Source organism: Dipodomys ordii, unplaced genomic scaffold (genome assembly GCF_000151885.1).
Source record: "Dipodomys ordii isolate 6190 unplaced genomic scaffold, Dord_2.0 Scaffold1, whole genome shotgun sequence".
Lineage (NCBI taxonomy): Eukaryota > Metazoa > Chordata > Mammalia > Rodentia > Heteromyidae > Dipodomys > Dipodomys ordii.
The window spans coordinates 56,110,288-56,132,375 of NW_012267217.1; positions in this window are offsets into that span (position 1 = coordinate 56,110,288).

Here is a 22,088-nt window from a genome sequence, read left to right on the forward strand (position 1 = left end):
GCTCAAGAATGGTGCCTAAGTCCTGAAGACTTAGGACTGGCAAAAAAAAAAAAAAAAGTCCAGTAAACATTGTGGCTTTTTTTTTTTTTTTGGCCAGACTTAGAGCTTGAACTCAGGGCCTAGGCACTGCCCCTGAGTTTCTTTGGCTCAAGACTAGCACTCTACCTCTTGAGCCACAGTGCCACTTCTGGCTTTTTCTGTTTATGTGGTACTAAGGAATTAAACCCATGGCTTCATGCATGCTAGGCAAGCACTCTACCACTAAGCCACATTCTTAGCCCACATTGTGGCTTCTTACTGACTCAAAGAATTGAAGACAAAACTTCCTTATTGATTTTTTTCTTTTTAGTAGGTCATGGGGCTTGAACTTAAGGCCTGGGCATTCTCCCTGAGTTCTTTTGCTCAAGGCTAGTGCTCTGCCACTTGGAGCCACAGCTCTACTTTGGGTTTTCTGGTGGTTAACTGGAGATAAGAGTCTCACAGACTTTCCTGCCCAGGTTGGCTTTGAACTGTGACCCTCAGATCTCAGTTTCCTGAGGACCTAGGATTACAGGTATAAGCCATCAGTGCCTGGCCTCCTTATTGATACATTAATTTGCATTGAGTGCTATATTATGATTTACCACAATGTACCTTCTTATGACACATGGCTGCTTTTCCCAGGGCCTGTGGTGCCTGGTGGCTACCGTAGAGGTTTGTGTGGGCTGGTACCACAGCTCTCTGCCCACTCAGATTTCAGCCACAGTTGACTTGAGTTCATCTACCTCTAGCAGATGTCTGGACTGTTCATTTTCACCCTGTTCCCTTCCTGGAGCCATGAAAGGATGCTCAGCCAACCTGCAAGTACAACATGGAGCTGTGGGCAGCTCAGCCAGAAGAGGCAGCCCTTGGGCAACGAGGGACAGAAACCAGTACTTATGAACTCTAAGTTCCTGTCCTGGGGCAGACCATGCAGGAACATGTTCTGAGCATTTCAGTGGAACACAAATCATTTGCTTACAGAAATGATCAACATATATTTTTTACTGGCATTTCTTTTGTAAAAAATATTTATTATTTTATTTTTGTTAGTCCTGGGATTTGGTTTGATTTTCGGTAGCATTGAGATTTGAACTCAGGGCCTGGCACTTGGTTTGATGGCTCACTCTGCTGGTATTCTATCGCTTAAGCCCTTTTTGCAGCTTCACTAACATTTCTTCCTTTCCTGTATTTCTTTTATCTTCTCTCTCAGCACCTTTAGGGTGCTATGCTAAAGGACATCACCTAAGCTCTGTGTTCAAGCACCAGTATCAGCACAGAACAAAAAAAACAAAACAAAAAAAAAAAAAGAAAAAGTGGAATGAACTGGAGAGAGGAGATAGGCTGCATCAGGTACAAAAAAAGGTTTGTCCCCATAGAGAGCATTAAAGTTGAGGTGGCTCCTAGAGTTGTTCTGTATTATAGCAAAAACCTCAGCCTGGGACTCTCTTCCCAGAGCAGTCTTTTATTAAATGATATTAACATGTCATTTATTATATATGTCTTTTATCATGTTGACATTGATATACAGGAACTCGTTCAACGAGATACAGAGAAGCCACACTTTTAGAGGTCAAATCAGGAGTCTTTATTAGAAAGCCAGTGACTACAATCGACTAGTCCCAAAGAACCTGCAGCCCCAGCTGCACTTATTACAAAGCTTATAAGGGCAAAAACCACATAAAAGCAGATGTCACAAAGTATGGAAACTAGCAAAGAGTGTTTTACTGAAGCAAGCTATCTAGGGGGGGACTACCAAGGACAACCAAAGGCAAGTATTCTCTGGAGCAAACCTTTCCTGGAACTAAACATCTCTTGACACATCTGCAATTCAGAGATATCACTTCTATATTGTTTAACAACCCATAATGCAGCTGCAGATCAAAGAAAGTCCTGTGTCACCTCTAGAGATCTTGGAACTGGGTGGAAATTCCCCAGCATCTATTAAGATGGGGATAAGACGGCATGACTTAGATCCGGTATCCATAGTTCAATGTATTTTTGAGACTAGGCCCTCACTAGGTAGCCCAGCCTGGTCTCAAACCATAATCCTCCTGCCTTCTCCTCCCTAGTACTGAGATTATAGGCCTGCCCCTCCATACCTAGTGAAGACAAGTGTTTAGAAGCTGGCTATTCTGGGAGAGATGATGACCCTGATGGAGTGTGACAATTTGACTCAGCTGAGGAATTCCTCAAGAGGGCGGATAACTGCCAGCTGCCAGCATTCCTAGCAGCTGTGTAAATCAACTTATAGCTCAGAAGGCATGTGAAGGAATCTGAAAAGAATCCACTGGTTCTAAACCGGCCTACTCCTTATTCCTCTCCTTGTGCTCTGTGCTGAGATTTTCAGGTTAAAAATCAAATACTTAGTACCATTTAAAAACAAACAAAAACTGATGAACATTGCTGTATAGGATAGGCAAAAAGCCCAAGCTACCAATTCTTCTTTCTCCTCTTCTTCATCTTCCCCTTCCCCTTCTTCCTCTTCCCCTTCCCCTTCTTCTTCTTCTTCTTCTTCTTCTTCTTCTTCTTCTTCTTCTTCTTCTTCTTCTTCTTCTTCTTCTTCTTCTTCTTCTTCTTCTTCTTCTTCTGCTGCAACACTTCTGCTCCTTCTGCTTCTCCTTCTGCTTCTCCTTCGCTTCTTCTTCTTCTTCTTCTTCTTCTTCTTCTTCTTCTTCTTCTTCTTCTTCTTCTTCTTCTTCTTCTTCTTCTTCTTCTTCTTCTTCTTCTTCTTCTCTTTGGTAAATCAAAAATTGTGTTCCAAATATGTTTCAGAAACCTAAGGAATTCTTTTCCAGATAAACTAGACTTTGTGATTTCACAGGAAATGAAAGCTTATTTCAAAAATAAACCTTGAAGCAGTTTGGAAATAAAGAAGACCTTCCTTTTGAACCATTACAAAAAGTTAAGAAGACCCTGTGGGCAGTGGGAGTGAGGCTTCTTAAGATTTCCTCAGAATTTGAAAAGATTCAAAGAACAGATGTCCTAGAGAATGTGGCAGGATTTTTAAATAGCAGCGGGAATTCTGCACGGGCTTTTGGTTAGGAGCTTCTGAATTCTTTTCCTGGACTTAAAAGCACATCCAAGCATCCTTCAGACTGTAGTTAGGAAGTCACGTGAAGACAGAAACTCAAGTCCATGTGGAATGGGAAGGCTCAATGTTAAGTCACTGTTGTGACTGCCCTGGAGCCTCTTATAATCTCAAAAAAAAAAAAGATATACTGGAGTCTTGATGCCCTGTACTTCAAAAAAGAACATTCTTTGGATATAGGGTCTCTGCAGGGCTAATCAAATTCAAATGAGGTCATTAGTTTCTCCTAATTCAATATGACTGATATCCTTGAAAATGGGGAAATTTGGACATAGACAGCAAGAGTGGAGACACAGGGAGAGCACCATCTGCAAGCCAAGAAACACCTGAGGCTACTAGAAGCTAGGTGAGAGGACTTACCACAGATGCTCCCTTGTATTACAAAAGAGGAAATAACCCTGATGTCATCTTGACTTTGAACTTGTAGCCTCTAGAAATGCTTTTTAAGAATTGCAGTTGGGGGCTGGGAAGATGGCTCAGTGGAAGAGTGTTTTCCTTGGACGCATAAGGCCCTGGTTTTGATTCCTCAGCACCACCGAGGCAGAAAAAGCTAGACGTGGTGCTGTGGCTCAAGTGCTAGAGGTCTAGCCTTGAGCTGAAGAGATGAGGGACAGCATCCAGGCTGAGTTCAGGTCCCATGACTGACAACAACAACAACAACAAAACAAAAACAAGTGCAGTTGGAGACAGAAGAAGGAGGATTGCAGTCCCAAGCTGGCCCCCAGCAAAAGTGTAAGACTCAATGTGAAAAATAAAGCAGGGGACATGGCTCAAGTAGTAGATTGCTTGCTTAGCAAGCAGGAGATACTGTTTAATTCACAGTACAAAAGCCTCTCTTATCAAGATATGTACATAAAGTCTATTTTAAATGGATTATTTAAAATATACAGAATCATCCATAGTTTGTGTAGCACAGAGAGAGAGAGAGAGAGAGAGACAGACAGACAGACAGAAGAAAGAAAGGAGCAGCTGGGAATGTAGCTTAGTAGTAGAGTGCTTGCTTCGCATGAACAAAGCCCTGGGTTCCACTTCTCAGTACCACGTAAACAGAAAAAGCCAGAAGTGGCACTGTGGCTCAAGTGGTAGAGTGCTAGCCTTGGCAAAAGAAGCTCAGGGACAGTACCCAAGCTCTGAGTTCAAGCCCCAGGACTGGTAAAGAAAGGGGGAAAAAAAGAAAGAGAAAGAAAGGAAGGGGAGAAAGAAAAGAAATCAAGTTGCCAATACTTGGTTATGGCAACTCCAGGAAACAAAGATGGCTGCCTTGACAGAAACTTCTCTCTCAGCCACACATGTCATCTTTGGGGAAGGCAGCTCATCCAGGATCAGTCATTTGGTCAGGTTACTAAGTTCTTGAGCCTTCTTTCTTTCATGTAAAATAGGAACAATAATAATAAATACTAGAAATGTCTCTTGAGTATGAAAGGGGCTAAAATTGATAATAACCTTCCTGGTTGGACCTGGTGGTTCATAACTTTAACATTCAGGAAGTGAGATAGAGAAGATGGAAATGTGGACAAGAAAAGTTAGGAAGATCCCATCTCAACCATTAAAAGCTGGAGGTGGTAGTGTATACCTGTCACACTTGGAGAGCAGAAATAGGAGCATCAAGGTCTGGGACAGGCTGGGTATAAAAGTGAGACCTATCCATGGCACCGGTGGCTCACACCTGTAATCCTAGCTACTCAGTTGGATGAGATCTGAGGATCGTAGTTCAAAGCCAGCCCAGGCAGGAAAGTCTGTGAGACTCTTATCTCCAGTTAACCACCAGAAAACCAGAAGTGGCGCTGTGGCTCAAGTGATTGAGTGCTCACTTTGAGCTGAAGAGCTCAGGGACAGTGCTCAGGCCCAGAGTTCAACCATAAGCAACACAAAAAAGAAAGGAAGGAAGGAAGGAAGGGAGGGAGGGAGGGAAGGAAGGAGGAAGAAAAAAGAAAGAAAGAAAGAGAAAGGAAGAAAGAAAGGAAGGAAGGAAAAGAAAAAAGTGAGGCTCTATTTGAAAAAAAGAAGGTGAAAAGGGGTGGGACATAGCTTAATTGATAGAGTAATGGCCTAAAAGTAAAGTGAAAGGCTCTGAGTTTATACCCCAGTGCTAAAAAACAAACAAAAACCTTTCTTTCTATGTACTTATTTAAACAACACCAGTTGACTATCCTAAAACAAAAGCTTTTAATTGAAAGGTGGTACTCAGATCATTTTACTCAAGGTTTGAGCTTGCTAGATATGGAGTTTCCCACAATATCAGGCTTTTTTGTGTTTTAGGTAAGGCCTCATTTTATGCCTGGGACGGCCTGAACTGTGATCCTACAATTGGTGTTTGCCTGGGTAGCTGAGATGACAGGTGTATACACAGTACCCTGCCATTGGTTGAAATGGAGTCTACCAAACTTTTTGCCTGGGTTGTCCTCAAACACCAATCCCCAATTATCCTAGGATTACAGACTTGAGTCACCATAAGATCCTTGTAATTTTCATACCCCTTAAAGGTCACAGTCCAGTGTCACATTTTCTGCCCACCAGTGCCCATTTTAATATTGTTGACATTTCTTCTTATTCAACTCTCAGTGATGGAACCATATGGCCTTCTGAAACAAAACAATTATCTTTACATATCAAGGTCATCATACACTAAAAAGATAACCCTGTTGCAATACCCAATCATTGTGAATGACAAGCCATCTTGAATCAATGTGGGGACAGTCTGTATTAACTAGCCATAAGAGTCAGGTTCAAGGAGTCACCCAGTGAGGGACAAACATCAGGCCTCTCTTATCAAGAGATGTACATAAAGTCTTCTTATTTTGTTTGCTTGTTTTTGCCAGTCCTGGAGCTTGAACTCAGGGCCTGGGCACCATCCTTGAGTCTCTCTGTGCTCAAGGCTAACACTTTACCAATTGAGCTACAACACCACTTCCAGCTTTTTCTGTGTATGTGGTACTGAGGAATCGAACTCAGGGCTTCATGCATGCTAGGTAAGCACACTACCGCTAAGCCACCTTCCCAGCCCCAAGTCTTCTTATTTTTTTAAGTTTTCTTATTATAAATTGATTATTTTAAATATAATCATCCTTAGCTTGTGTGGAACAGATAATTTCAAATACTACCTAAACATTATGAAATGAAATACAGATGGATTTGGTATTGGTTGGGCTTGATTATCTAATCTATTTGATTGTATTGACAGAGATCATTGAAAGCCAAATAAACTATAATAAAATCATACTAAACTGCTAGGATAGCTATCATCAGTAGAATGGGAAAAAAAGCAAGCGGGTGAGCAAATGGAGAAATTGGAATTTTCATCCATTGCTGGAGGAACTGTAAGTGGTATAGTGTTATGGAACATGGTTGAATAATTTCTCAAAGCGCTTTAGATGGCTTTCCCATAAGACATGGATATTCTACTCCTAGCTACATGCCTAGAACTGAAAATAGGGGCTAAAGAGGTATGGGAGCACCAGTGTTCAGCCTCAGTTTTAATATCCAAAAGGCAGAAACAACCCCAGGGGCTACCAACAAATTAATGCGTGAACAAATGGAGTATTATTCAGCTGTAGAAAGGAGCAAAGGACTGCAACATACTACAATATGGGCACTATTTGAGAATGTGATGCTCAGAAAAATAAATGAGATGCAGAAGAATTGGATGGCAGGGTGCCAGTGGCTCATGCTGTAATTCTAGCTACTCAGGAGGCTGAGATCTGAGGATCACAGTTCAAAGCCAGCACAGGCAGGAAAGTTCATGAGACTCTTTTTTTTTTTTTTTAGTCCGATCATGGTGTCTGAACTCGGCCTAGGCGCTGTCCCTCAGCTCTTCAGCTCAAGGCTAGCACTCTACCACTTGAGCCACAGCGCCCCTTCCGGCTTTATTTCTTTTTGCTTATGTGGTGCTGAGGAATCGAGCCCAGGGCCTCAGGCATGCAAGGCAAGCACTCTACCACTGAGCCACCTTCCCAGCCCTTCATGAGACTCTTGTCTTCAATGAACTACCAAAAAAGCTGGAAATGGTGTGGTAGCTCAAAGTGGTGGAGTACTAGCCTTGAGGAAAAAATAAGCTCAGGAGTGCCCAGGCCCCAGGACTAGCACAAAAAATCCAACAAAAAATTGCATGATTAGATTTATATGAAGTATCTATCTATAGCACAGGCAAATTTCTGGACACAGAAAGTAGATTTAAGGCTAGTAGGAAATGTAGTAAGGGTGAATGGAAATTAACTGCCTCCTAGGTACAGAGTTTCATTAGTGGCACTAGAAGATAGTCGTGATATCCGTGCAATGTTACATGTAATGGATGCCAATAAATTGTCCACTTAAAAGATGAACATATATTTCACTACAGTGAAATAAAAAGAAATAAAACAGTTACACATCATTCTCTCTCTCTTTTTTTTCTTTCATGAAACCAGAGACACTAAAAAAACTAGGGCTGAGAGATGGGTCATAGCTGATGGAATTGGGGTTGCATTGGAATTTATCCTTCCCTTGTGGTTCTTGGTTCTGTATGAGTTTCTGTTTGTTTATGACTAATCAGGATAATCTCAATGTGAATGTGTGTGTGTGTGTGCGCGCGCGCGTGCGAGCATTACAAGAGAGGATACTCCACCCTGCCAGACTCCCCAAAGAGAATTTCCTGGCTCAGAAGGAAGTTATGCAGTTTGTTGAAGAAGTTCAATTGATTATTCATAAAGGTGAGGTCTGCTTCACAAATGCACTGTTCTGTCTCCCTGTATTTTATGACCTCAGTTATCTGGGAGGCAGGCAAACGTGCAGAAGCAAACAAAAGTACCTGCTAATGACACATAGGAAAACAGCAAAAAAAAAAAAAAAGAAAAAAAAAGAAAAGGATAATGATGCCCAAGATCTGATGTCTTCTGTAGGGCCTGTGGTCTTTTTGCATAACTTTGCAAAGCTTTTTCTGTTTCTTTTTTTGTTGGTCGTGGGGCTTGAACTCTGAGCCTGAGCACTGTCACTCAGCTCTTCAGCTCAAGGCGAGAGCTCTACTACTTGAGCTACAGTACTACTTCCAGTTTTCTGGTGGTTTATTGGAGATAAGAGTCTTACAGACTTTCTTGTCCAGGCTGGCTTTGAACTGTGATCCTCAGATCTCAGCCTCCTGAGTAGCTAGGATTACAGGTGGGAGCCACCGGCGCCCAGCTGCAAAGCTTTGTCTTATTCCCATGCCCTTCACCCTATTCATCATTTTCTGAAACTTTATTGTTTGAATGATACAAGTTCACCCTTCTATTTACCAAACATGTGTCTGACCAATTACAAGACACTATAGAGGCTGTTCTAAATGGACTACAGAGGACAAGCTCCCAATTAACTCCCAACATGCTTCTATGAGACATCCTGTCTCTAAGGACGAGATGTATGGCAGTTGGGCAGACAGGTGGGAGCTGAAGGAGTAGACAGGTATTGTAGGTGGAGAGAACAGTATGTGCCAAAGCAAAAGATGTGTCACGGCACATTTTGGAAAGCACAAGCAGACCAGAATATACAACTCAGGCTGTGTATAGGAAAATGGCCCAGAAACAGGTAGGAAAAAACATGAATGGACTTGTCAGCCAACCAACATGGATGTTTGAAGCTTATTTTGTAAGCAAGCATTTAGCCACCACATGCTTTCAAGTAGAAGAAACATAAAAGTATCACTAATTCTGATTTGATTGTTTGTTTAATCACTCACTGGAAGAGGAGATTCAAGAGGACTCAGACTGGAGACTAAACCCAGTTTATGGCAGTGGTTTGCAAAGGTTTAGAAGGGATGGAGGAATTAATCATAGTAAGATGAGGGTGGAAAAGAGGAACTTGATTAGCAACAACCAGAAGATAAAATTTCCTGGAAAGGAAAAGTAAGGAGGATGTTATGGTTTGAATCTACAGGTCCCCTGAGGCCCTTGTGTTGAAGGCTTCATCGCTAGCCTGTGGTGTAAGAGAGAAGAGGTCAGTGGAACTTCCAGGAGGTGTGGCCTACTGGAAGGAAGTTAGAACATTGGGAGCATGCCCAGAAGGGAGCAATGAGATCCTGGCCCCTTCCTACCTCTCTCTATTTCAAGACCTGTCACGTCAGGGTGCTCTGACTCTCTACAGGTCCAAAACACCAGAGCCAGCTGACCATGGGTAAAACCTCTGAATCCACGAGCCTAAATAACTCTTTCAATCTTTAGGTTGAAGTGGATCATTGGGAGTGTTGAAATGAAGGGTTGATCATAAAGGGATTATTGAGATCCTAGTCCCTCCTCTTTCTCTCTTTCCTCTTTCGCCATGACATCAACAGGCTTCCTCTACTATAAGATACGGACTGTGCCACCACAAACTCAAATGGCTATGGTCTGAAACTTCTCAAACTGCAAGCCAAAATAAACTGCTCTTCCTTGTCTCAGGTATTCTGTCACAGTGTCTACAAGCTAACTAACATAGACAGTGAATGACAAGGAGAGAAGAAACAGGTAGAGTGATATCTGCTGAGGTATCAGGAGGTGTTAATGGAGAACCCAACAATGAAAGCAATAATGTCTAATGGCTCCCATAGACTCCAAGATTGTAGGGACTAGTTGTCTTTTTGTTGTTGTTGTTGTTCCGGTCACAGGGCCTGAACTCTGGGCCTGGGCACTGTCCCTCAGCTCTTCAGCTCAAGGCTAGCACTCTACCACTTGAGTCATAGAACTACTTCCGGCTTTTTTTTTCTGCTTATGTGGTGCTGAGGAATCAAACCCAGGGCCTTATGCATGCAAGGCAAGTGCTCTACCACTGAGCCACCTTCCCAGCCCTAGTTGTCATTTTTGAATCAAGATATGAGAACAAAGCTGTTAGTAACATTTGAATATCGAGTCCAATTTTAGGTAATGCCAAGCTTGATTTGTTTTGATTTTCCAAGTCCATAAAAAAGATTAATTCTTTCATTCAAATAAAGTTGTTCAGTTTGGGTCTGTACCACTTGAAAATGAGAATAAGAAGTTCAGAAATCAGAATAATCAGCAGATCTAGACAGAAAACTAATACAGAGGCTGGAAAGGTGGCTCGGTGGTAGAGTGCTTGCCTCCCATGCATGAGGACCTGGGTTTGATTCCTCAGTACCACATAAACAGAAAAAGCTACAAGTGGTGCTTTGGCTCAAAGTGGTAGAGCACTAGCCTCGAGCTGAAGAGCTGAGAGACAGCACCCAGGCCCAGAGTTCAAGCCCCATGACCGACAAAAAAAAAAAGGAAGAAAGAAAGAAAACTAATACAGAGGTTATGTGGTCTTATGACAGCAATGAGTTACTTGCCATCTAAACCATTTCACCTTTTAGATGTGGTGCAGAAGAGTTCCTTGACCTCTGGGCATGTCATCCAGGAAAGAGTTCCTTAGGACAATTTTGTCCTTAGAGTCATAACATAGCTTTAACTGTAGCCTACTGAAATGGAGCATACCTAATTATTATTCTATGCACATTTCTCCAATAAAAGGTATTTTCCAAAGTTTATTTTGCTTTCTATATCTATAGATATTATATAAGTTATAATCTATTCGATATTAACATAATAATTATACAAATTACTATAAGCAATTATATTATATAATATATTGTAGATTAATATATTATCACACATAATGCATATTATACGTAATTTTATTTAATCTGATAACATCTACATATGTAAATAGTGATAGGTCTAGCAGGCACGTATACACACACACACACACACACATCCCAAGGTCATGATATGAGTGGTAATAATGAGACTCAATTGTTTTTTCTGTTCTAAATTCCTACTGCAATCCTATTTTAATAATGTGTGTGTGTGTGTGTGTGTGTGTGTGTGTGTGTGTATGCCAGCCAGGACTCAGGCTTAAATTCAGGGTCTGGACACAGTCCCTGAGCTTTTTGTTCTCAAAGCTATGCTTCTATCACTTGAGCTACTGATCTACTCTGGCTTTTTTGTAATTAATTGGAGATAAGCATCTCATAGACTTTTCTGTCTAGGTTGGCTTCAAACCATGATCCTCAGATCTCAGCCTCCTCAACAGCTAGGATTACAGGTGTGAGCTGCCAGCACCTAGCCTAAATCACAAACATTTTTAAAGATGAATCAAACTGGGTATCTTATTTCCTATGTGTAAGTTCATAACTTGAGATAAATAGTCTTTGAACTGTCCTTGTTTTGAATGTTTTTCATCTGGCAGAATTTTCTTTCATTCTTTTCTCCCTTCCCTTGTTTTCCTTTTTGGCCTTTTGTCTCTCTTAGTAGTCTATATGAGGAAGAAGACAGGACATGATATACATTAAAATTTTTTTTCTAGTTTTGATTTTCTTTTAACTCAGGTTCAATCTTGTGATTGCTTTATCTAAACTATTTTACACTTAGGTTTATATTTTGAACACACATTCAGAATATTCAAATGTTTTGGCCTTGGTGAGATAAGAAGAGATATAGTGCCAGCATGACTGACAGCACCGCCTGTTCTCTGGAAAGCAACATGGGGCCACAGAGAAAAACCATCAGCCCTGGGAATCAGAAAGACTTGCTATATGTCCATCTTCTGGCACTCGCTAATTTCACAGTCTCCAGAAGTTACCTAACAAGGGCTCATTGTCTTCCTCTATAAAATATAGGAACAGTTCATGGGGTTGTTATCAGATTAAGTAAAATTATATATATGTGACATCAATTCAGTACAGGAGTGCTATTTTCCCCTCCTAACACTTTGGTTTTGAGAACAGTTGATGGAAATGTTATACCTACCAGCAAGTCACGCCGGATAGGAAAGAAGAAAGTGATTCAGTGAGAAGTACTGTCTACAAGAAAACACTGCTTTCTTTATGTGTCTTGTTTGCTGGACTTACTTGGAAACCTGAGCTTGTCTGATCTAGAGCAAGAAGGAAAAGAAGCCCTGGAAATATGATGCCTTGCTCCACAGAGATGGAGAGAGAGAACAGATGCGAAGTGAGTCCAGAAACTTGCCCAGTGCTGGCTGTTTGCTTGCTTAGTAAACCTGCCATTGTATACTTACAGTAAGCTACCTTCTTAAACTTTTTTCTTTTTTTCTATTTATGCTGATGATGATGATGACGATGACGACAATGACAATGGTGTGTGTGTGTGTGTGTGTGTGTGTGTGTGTACTGGTGTTGGGGCACAGACTCATGGCCTGGGCCTTATCTCTTAGCATTTTTGCTTAAGGCTAGAACTCTATCACCTGAGCCACATTCCTGTTTCTGGCTTTTTTTGGTGGTTAATTGGAGATAAGAATCCAATATTATAATCCTAGCTATTCAGGAGGCTGAGATCTGAGGATTGTGGTTCAATGCCAGACTGGGCAGGAAACCCCACGACCAAAAAAAAAAAGAATCCATTATAGACTTACAGACTTTCCGGCCTCAGGCTGGATTAGAACTATGATCCTTAGATCTCAGCCCCTGAGTAGCTAAGATTTCAGGCAGGAGTTACCAGTGCTGGGGTGTGAATTTCATTTTTAAACACTTTTTTACATTTTCTTGTTTGTATCAGGAAGTTTGAGTTGTGAATGAGCCAAAACTAGCTCAAGCAAACACATACACACACGGATTCATTTTTCTTGACCTCATCCCCATCTCTCTCTGCTCTAGGCTCCCTGTTCTGTGTGTTTGCCTGATGGATTTTGAGAGACAGTTGATACAAACTCAGTAAACTTCTGGCCAACATGATTCCAAATTTGTGTCTCTCCCAAGATACAAATGTAAAATACTAGAGATAGACTACGATTGTCCTCCCTGGATCATGTGACCATCATGTGACGAAGGGGAAAGGGATGTTCTAATTGATAGGTTGGGTTTTTGTACTCAGTTCTGTGGCTAGTGTGGTCCCAAGGTTTTGTGGCCTTTAGTACTTCCAGGAACACAGAATGGGGAAAGGAGGCTAGATGGTTTCTGGACAGACAGCTGTCCATGCTGGAGATGGTCTTTTTAAATGATCTCCTAGCTTGGATTGAGTGTATAAGTAAAACAGAACTTTGAAATATTATATATCATCATCTTTGTCCCCTGTGAGAGTTTATTTGTCACACATTACCTCTGAAAAGTGCATCCTCAAGTACTGAAGGAAATGGTAATTTTTTGGAGAGTCGATAGTTGTAATGGGAAGGTCTATATTGGTGTAACTCTTCAAAACCAACATTCTCTCTAATTGCCCATTGGTTTTATTTTTTTTTCTGCTCTTGCTAAAAGTAGCTATAATGGAATAGCAAGTAGATGAGAATCTGAGATTTTTGTAGCTAAAACCAGTATGTGGTAAATTACTTTGATTTCCTTAAATTAACACCACTGGTATAACAGGAGGCTGGGAGGCAGATTCTAACCTTGTGGTTATCATTGACATCATTCAATTGAAGTAGGGGGTAGGGAATGGAGATTATTGTCTTTAAGAAGGCTAGAGGTACTTGTGGACAAAATGGGTTCTTTAAAACATTTGCAGACTTTCTTTGTGTTGCTTTTTTTTTTTTTTTTTTAACTTAGTGCAGTTGCTCAGAATATGGCCGGACCTTTTGCTTCTTGGATATTGAACAGACTGGATGAAGTTCAAATCTGTCCTCTTACTCCCTTCTTTCAGCTTATCTTCTATTTATGAGAAACTCTAATTATGCCACTATCTGTGCCAAGATACTAGAAATGACAGATCTCATTTTCTTTTCTTTTGTCTGGCTCTCTGTGTAAGCAGCAAGTTCATCTACCCTTGGAGAGAGAAGACACCATTACTAAGGTGAAGTTAGCATTTGTCACACTAAAATCTCAGCTGGATACTAGTGGGCTCACTTCTATAATCCTAGCTACTCAGGGGGCTGAGATCTTAGAATCTCGGTTCAAAGCCAGTGTGGGCGGGAAAGTCTATAGGACTCATCTCCAATTAACCATAAGAACTTAGAAGTGAGCTGTAGCTCAAGTAGCAAAACACCAGACTTGAATTAAAATAAGTGACAGCCCCCATCCCTGAGTTCAAGCTCCATTACTGGCATACACACAAACTTCTTGCTACATGACAGATTCCTATTTCTTTGATGTGGGTGGGGGCCTGATAGTTTCCATTTTGAACAGATTTCCCAGTGAAGCTGATACTACTGGTTCAGGAAACACGTTTTTAGCCACTAACCAATGAAGTCATTGTTAGATGTTTCGAAGTTTGATTTAAAGAAGCTGTTCTGTAACTCAGTGAGGTAAATTAGATACTCTAACTGGACTTTTACTTATTGCTTTGATTTCACAATTTGTGCAAGTTTGAGCTATATATTCTTTTTTTTTCTTTGCCACTCCTGGGGCTTGAACTCAGGGCTTGGTTGTTGTCCCTGAGCTCCTTTTGCTCAAGGCTAACATACTATCACATGAGCCACAGCACCACTTCTGCCCTTTTTTTGTGTAGTTTATTGGAGATAAGAGTCTCACAGAGCTGGATGCTGGTGGCTCAAGCCTGTAATCCCAGTTATTCAGGAGACTGAGATCTGAGGATCGTGGTTCAAAGCCAGCCTGGGCAGGAAAGTCCATGAAACTCTGATCTCCAATAAACCACCAGAAAACCAGAAGTGGCACTGTGGCTCAAGTGGTAGAGTGCTAGCATTGAGCTGAAGAGCTGAGGGACAGTGCCCAGGCCCAGAGTTCAAGCCCCATGATGGAGGGGGGAAAAAAAGAAAAAAGAAATGAAGAATCCCAGACCACACTCCATGCCTACTTGAGCTGCATTTTGACAAGATATTCAGGTGATTCCTAGGTACAAAAAGTTTGAGAATCTCTGGCTTGCTGCTACAGTCCAGCACCATTCACTGAAGACACATATATCACCTAAACTCTTCTAGCAGACAAAAAAAGAGAGAAAAAAATTGAATGAGTTTTTTTGAGCCACAGCACCACTTCCAGTTTTCTGGTGGCTAATTGGAGATAAGAGTTTCAGGGACGTTCCTACTCAGGCTGGCTTTGAACCGTGATCCTCAGATCTCAGCCTCCTGTGTAGGTAGGATTACAGGAGTAAGCCACTAGTGCCCAGCTGGGATTCTGCATTTCTTATAGACTCCCAGGTGAAGCTAACACTGCTGTCTCATAGAGCACATTTTGAGTACCCTAGGGCTAGAAGATTGTCCGAGCCAGGCATGGAATTTCCACATTCTGGAGCCTGAGGCAGGAGGAATGGCAGTTCAAGACCAGCCTGGGCTGGTGAGACTCTGTCTCAAAAGGAAAAAAAAAAAGATTTATCACATGGTCAGTTACATGTTGGTTAAAAAATAAGATTAAGAAAAAGAATGGGGCTGGTCATGGTGGCTTACATCTGCAATCCTAGCTCCTTGGGAGGCTGGATTAGTGGTTTCATTCCATAACCTGAGCAAAAATATTTTGAGAATTCCATCTCAAAGGAAGAAAGGAAGGAGGAAAAAGAAAGAAAGGAAGGGAGGGAGGGAGGGAAGGAACTTGTCTGTCGTCCCAATTACATGGGAAGTAAAGAGGCAGATCATGCTCTAGGTTGGCTTCAGCAAAAATCAAGCAGTAGAGAATTACTGAAAGCAAACTGGGCTGGAGGAGGCATGGCTCAAGTAATAGAGTGCCTGCTTAGCAGACACAAGGCTGAGTTCAGAGCCCACTACCATCCTCAACAAAAGAGAATAAATTCAATATGGAGTGAATGACAAATAACTAGCACAGAAGAAATTCCTGAAGCCATGTACCATGAGGGTATTTAATCTTTCAGCTATGCTTTTAATGAAGAGATTGCTGCATAGTCATGATTCCCAAATGGCTCATCACAGAATTAGCAAAGGAGAAATACAATTGAGCACAATACAGTCCATGAAGTATCCAGCTCATGCTGGCCATCTGATAGTTTAGTCCTATACTCCAGGTTCCCCTTGTCCCAATTGCCTCAATTGTCCCAATTGTCCCCTTGTCCCCAATTGTCCCAATCATCTTCCCCTGGGTTTTCAGAGCATGGATTACTTAACTCCACCCTTGGATTCCAAGTGAAGTGAGTCAGGCCTGGACAGACAAATTAGAACGTTCTAGACACAAGCCAGGCACTTGGCTTCTAGATTTGAAGTGACTTTCAGGTCGTGAGTTCAAGCCCTAGCACAGGCGTACATGGGTGCATGCATGATCACACACATACATATAAAGAAATAAAACAAAATATCATTTAACATACCAGCACTTTCCATTATGGACAGTACCTGGTCCTGCTGATTGGGGAAGGGGCTGTTCTTTTAAATTCAGTGGCTTGGGGCTGGGGGGGTGGTTAAGGTGGCTCCAGCTTCTAGGAGCAGAACATTCAACAAATAACAACTTTAAAATGTCATTATTGTCTCACACAAAGAGACCTCAGGAAACAGATCAAGTCCAGTCCAGTGACTCTGGAGTTCATTGAGGATCTGGGCTTACCTTATTTTCACTAAGCACGTAGGCTTCATCCATAAGCCATTCACTTGTAGAAACAGCAGCCACCATTTGAAGTGTCATGTGAAGACTTAGTAGCATCTAGCCACAGAAGAGCAATAAAGCCACAAGCCACTGGCTTACAGCTGTAACCATAGCTACCTGGGAGGCTGAGGTCTGAGGATTATGGTCTGTTGAGATTCTTATCTCCAATTAATCACAGGCATTCGAGCACACACACACACACACACACACACACACACACACACACACACACACACACGATGGGCAGTATGTTCCACAAATGCTTCTTTTTGTTAAAGAGATCATTCATTACTCAGAAGGTTCACAACAGATTACTTTGCAAATTCTTTTGTCACTCACATCTTAGCTGTAAGGAGAGCTGGGAAAATGCCAACATTTGGGGATCTCTCTATTAGAAGACTGAAGTATCATCAGCACCAAAGGAGTCATGGTAAGAAAGGGATATAGAAAAGCCTAGCTAAGAATTGTCTGCCATAGCTCTCACTTGAACCCGTCCATTGGGTTAATTAATAACATAACAAGGGGCTGGGAAGGTGGCTCAGTGTAGAGTGCTTGCCTTGTATGCGTGAGGCCCTGGGTTCGATTCCTGAACACCACATAAGCAGAAAAAGCCGGAAGTAGCGCTGCAGCTCAAGTGATAGAGCCTTGAGTTAAAAAGAGCTGAGAGACAGCTCCCAGGCCTAGAGTTCAGGCCCATGACTGACAAAAAATATAAATAAATAAATAATATAACATAGTAAAACCAGTTACCTTCCCTAACAAAACATCTAGTGGAAGTCAATGCAGGTGTGCTTCAGAGACTCAACAGCTCACCGAGGTCTCTGCCCCTTGGCTTCTTTGCATTCTCTGTTTATGGTGATTAGATGGCTAAAATTGCTCCACACATTGTCTTTAACCTATCCAATGTCAGAAGAGAAAGGTGGCTTCTCTTTACAAGTCACTATGTGCTCACCAAAATGCTGAATGCTTCCAAAATGTGCTCAGCCCACATCCTCTAAACCACTCACTGGCAAATAAAATTACTGATAAATTTAGCAGAGTCATAGATCATCTACTCAGGCTGGGGAAGGTGTCCTATCTACGGAGCACAAAACGTCATTTGACCTGTGCACTGAAGTAGCTGCCAGATTTGGACCGGGCCCTACTGCAACGGACATTATTCCCACACTGGGTGCTCAGCAGGGCTGTGGAGAGGGCGTAAACTGTCCCACGAGGCAGCGCTTGTCAGTGACGCAATATACCATAGATCCATAGATTTTAGAGACACGTGGTCATTGCTGTTTCTTGGCCCTAAAGGAGATTGTGTGTGTGTGTGTGTGTGTGTGTGTGTGTGTGTGTGTGTGTGTGTGTGTGTACATGCCCACGTGCTACTACATGGACTTCATCTCATAGCCTTGTATTTTTGCTGGGCTTTTTCTGCTCAAGGGTAGGGCTTAACCACAAGCCCCAGCTCTGCCTCTCGATTTTTGTTGGTTAATTGGAGATAAGAATCTCAAGGAGCTAGGCCCTGGTGGCTCACCTGTAATCCTAGCTACTCAGGAGGCTGAGATCTGAGGATCTTGGTTCATAGCCAGCTCTGGCAGGAAAGTCTGTGACACTCTTATCTTCAATTAACCACAAGAAAACTGGAAGTGGTGCTGTGGCTCAAGTGGTAGAGTGCTTGCCTGGAACTGAAGAGCTAGGGACAGCGCCCAGACCCACAGTTCAAGCCCCACAACTGAGGGGAAAAAAAAAAAAAGAATCTCACAGACTTTCCTGCCATTTATCCACGATCTCAGCCTCCTGAGTAGCTACAAGTACAGGCATGAGCCACGTGGGCTCTGTTATTATGTGACATTCTATGACACAGTCACAGAGTACTGCTGTGACCCTCACAGGATGTAGGGTATTAAATATTCATGCTCATTATGAAGACATCTCCCTCCAAGTCCCTGTAACTTGGAAAAATAACAGTATGACAAGACTGCCTTCCTCCTTTACTTGCTTTTCTTTTTCTTTTTCTTTTTGTTTGTTTTGTTTTATATGGGCCCTGGGGCTTGAACTCAGGGCTTAGGAGCTGCTCTTGAGTTTTTTGTTTGTTTTTCTCAAAGCAAGCACTCTACTACTTGATCCACACTCCCAGCTTTTTGGTAGTTGAGATTGGAGATAAAAATCTCATTGCTGGGTGCCAGTGGCTCAGGCCTGTAATCCTAGCTACTCCGGAGGCTGAGATCTGAGGATCATGGTTCAAAGCCTACTTGGTCAGGAAAGTCTGTGAGACTCTTATCTCCAATTAACCATCAGAAAAATGGAAATGGCTCAAGTGGTATAACACTAGCCTTGAGCTGAAGAGCTGAGGAATAGCACCTAGGCCCAGAGTTCAAGTCCCATGGCTGACCAAAACAAAAAAAAAGAGAGTCTCATGGACTTTCCTACCAGGGCTGGCATTGAATGATGATCCTCCATTCTCAGGCTCCTTAGTAACTAGGATTACAGGCATGCGCCACCAGTGCCCAGCTCCCCTGCATGTTTTTATTCAGTTGGCTATTGCAGTTTCCGTGTTGAATTTTTAGAAAAAGAAGGCAATAGAGCCAAGTTCCATAACTCTCAGAAGCTCTGAATGAAAATATTCTGAAAACTTTGCTTTTTTTTTTTTTTTCAGTCCTGGGGCTTGAATTTAGGGCCTGGATTCTGTCCCTGAGCTTCTTTGCTTAAGGCTATCACTCTACCACTTGAGCCACAGTGCCACTTCCAGCTTTTCCTATTCATGTGGTGCTGAGGAATGGAACCCAGGGCTTCATGCATGCTAGCCAAGCACTCTACCACTAAGCCACATTCCCAGACCATGAAAACATTTTCTTTCTTTTTTGTTGGTCTGGGCCTGGGTGCTGACCCTGGGCTCTTCAGCTCAAGGCTAGCGCTCTACCACTTGAGCCACAGTGCCACTCCGGTTTTCTGGTTGTTAATTATAGATGAGTCTCATGGACTTTCTTGGCCGGGCTGGCTTTGAACGATGATCCTCAGATCTCAGCCTCCTGAGTAGCTAGATTACAGGCATGAGTGAGCTACCAGCTTTGAAAACCTTTTTAAGCCGAGCGCTGGTGGCTCAAGCCTGTAATGCTCGCTACTCAGGAGGCTGAGATCTGAGGACATGGTTCAAAGCCAGCCCGGACAAGGAAAGTCCATGAGATTCTTATCTCCAATAAACCACTTGAAAACCAGAAGTGGCACTGTGGCTTAAACGGTAGAGTGCTCGCCTTGAGCTGAAGAGCTGAGGGATAGTGCCCAAGCCAAGTTCAGGCCCCACGACCGGAAAAAAAAAAAAAGAAAACCTTTCTAAAAGGAAATAGCAACTGTATTTGTTTTTGGAGGGGACCAAAAAAACAAAACAAAACCCAAGAAACCCTAGATCAAGTGCTAAAACAGGAAACAAGATGAAAATTTAAAAATTATTTCCAAGGACTATTTTAATGTAATATGTATATAATATAGAAATATGTGGGCAAGGAAGGTGGCTCAGTGGTAGAGTGCTTGCCTCGCATGCATGAAGCCCTGGGTTCGATTCCTCAGTACCACATACACAGAAAAAGCTGGAAGTGGCACTGTGGCTCAAATGGTAGAGTGTTAGCCTTGGGCAAAAGAAGCTCAGGGACAGTGCCAGGGCCCTGAGTTCAAGCCCCAGACTGGCAAAAACAAAAATACAAAATTTAAAGAAATACTTAATAAAGAAAGATGTTGCTGGGAATTCTATTCATTTTTCATCCTGTCAAAGTGTCTTGGTTCCTTTCCTTTCTATTTATTTATTTATTTATTGTCCATCATGGGGCTTGAACTCTGGGCCTGGGCACTATCCCTCAGCTCTTCAGCTCAAGGGTAGCGCTCTACCACTTGAGCCACAGTGCCACTTTGTTTTCTGACTGGTTTATTGGAGATAAGAGCCTCTTGACCTTTCCTGCTGGAGCTGGCTTTGAACCGAGATTCTCAGATCCCAGTCTCCTGAGTAGCTAAGGATTACAGGAGTGAGCCACCAGGGCTCGGCCCTTTTCTTTCTTTTTTTCCCCTTGGATTGGGGCTTAATCTCAGGGCCTTGCACTCTTGCTTGGCTTTTGCTGCTCAAAGCTGGGGCTCTACCACTTCTGCTATAACTCCAGTTTCTCGGGATTTTACTGGTTAATTGGAGATAAGAGTCTCATGGAATGTCATGCCTAAGGCTGGCCTGGATTGGAATCGTGGCAATTCTCAGATCTCAGCCTTCTGAGTAGGTAGGATTACATATGTGAGGCACAGGTCCTCAGTTTAGAAATTTCTAATGAATTTTGGAGCCATGGTTTCTTTTTTTACTTTTTGGTTGGTTGCAGAGGTTGAACTCTGGGCCTGGACACTGTCCCTTAACTCTTTAGCTAAAGGCGAGTGCCCTACCACTTGAGCCACAGCGCCACTTCTGGGATAAGAGTCCCGTAGACTTTCCTGCCCCAGCTGGTTTTGAACCGTGATATTCAGATCTCAGCCTCCTGAGTAGCTAGGATTACAGGCCTGAGCCACAGTGCTCAGCTGGAGCTATGGTTTCTAAGACATGCATGTAGCCCACTGCAGAGCAGAAATTCTGCATTCTCTCTGTCTCCACAGCAATCCTTCAATAGCCTTTGGGTAGATTAAGGAGAAACCAGCCTGACATAAATTTCTAGTCTAGGAAGAGGGTGACTGAGTCTAGACATCCACATCCCTTTAGGTAGCTAACTTGGCCCAAGGCGTAAGGTGAATGAGCTTTTGCCAGAGGATCAGCTGCTCCACCTAGTTCAAGTTCTGGCAGCTTCCAGATTTTGAGATCCTCCCAACACAAGAGAGTGTAGCTTAGCTTGAGGCTAGCTCAGGAATCCACAACCTTTCACCTACTTAAGTAAAATTTCACAGACTATCTAAATAACCTCTTGGTTTAAGGTGTGTGTGTGTGTGTGTGTGGAGAGGGCAGATAGTCTAATCCTTCTATTACTAGGGTAATGAATGTCTTAGCACACTGTAGTTGCTGCTTTAGTCATTTGTGTTTAGTGTGTGTGTGTGTGTATACACGTGTGTGTGTGTGTGTTGTTTTGTCTGCTGTGGGGAAAAGACTTATCTCTACTTAAATACATTTTCCTCCCAGAGTAGCGTCCAAAAGGAGACATAAAGGCAAACTCTGAAAATACAGACCGATAGTTGTAGATGTCTAGGAGCGTTCAAAATATAATTTGGAGTAAACTTTACCCTTTTATAAACAAATATCGAATTGCAAGGGCCTTTAGGGAAAGAACGGGATTAAGTCCACACCAGAGAAATGATCATGGATAGAGATCTGAGCTTTGGAGCCTCTTCCCGCCCCAGGCAATCCCAAACGCTGTTTTATTTTTCGAGATGGGTGCAAAAACAAGATAACAAATCCGGTCCAGTGGAGAACAGCAACAGCAAAAAATGCATATTTGCTTCATGGTCTACGTTAAGATTTATGCATAGCAGCAATAAGTGCGTAATTGCAGCTTCTGCTGCTTTTTATTTTTTAACGGAAGAGGGGGTGGTCTTTGCTCTGGGAGGATCCACGCTGGCCCTGCAGACTCCCTC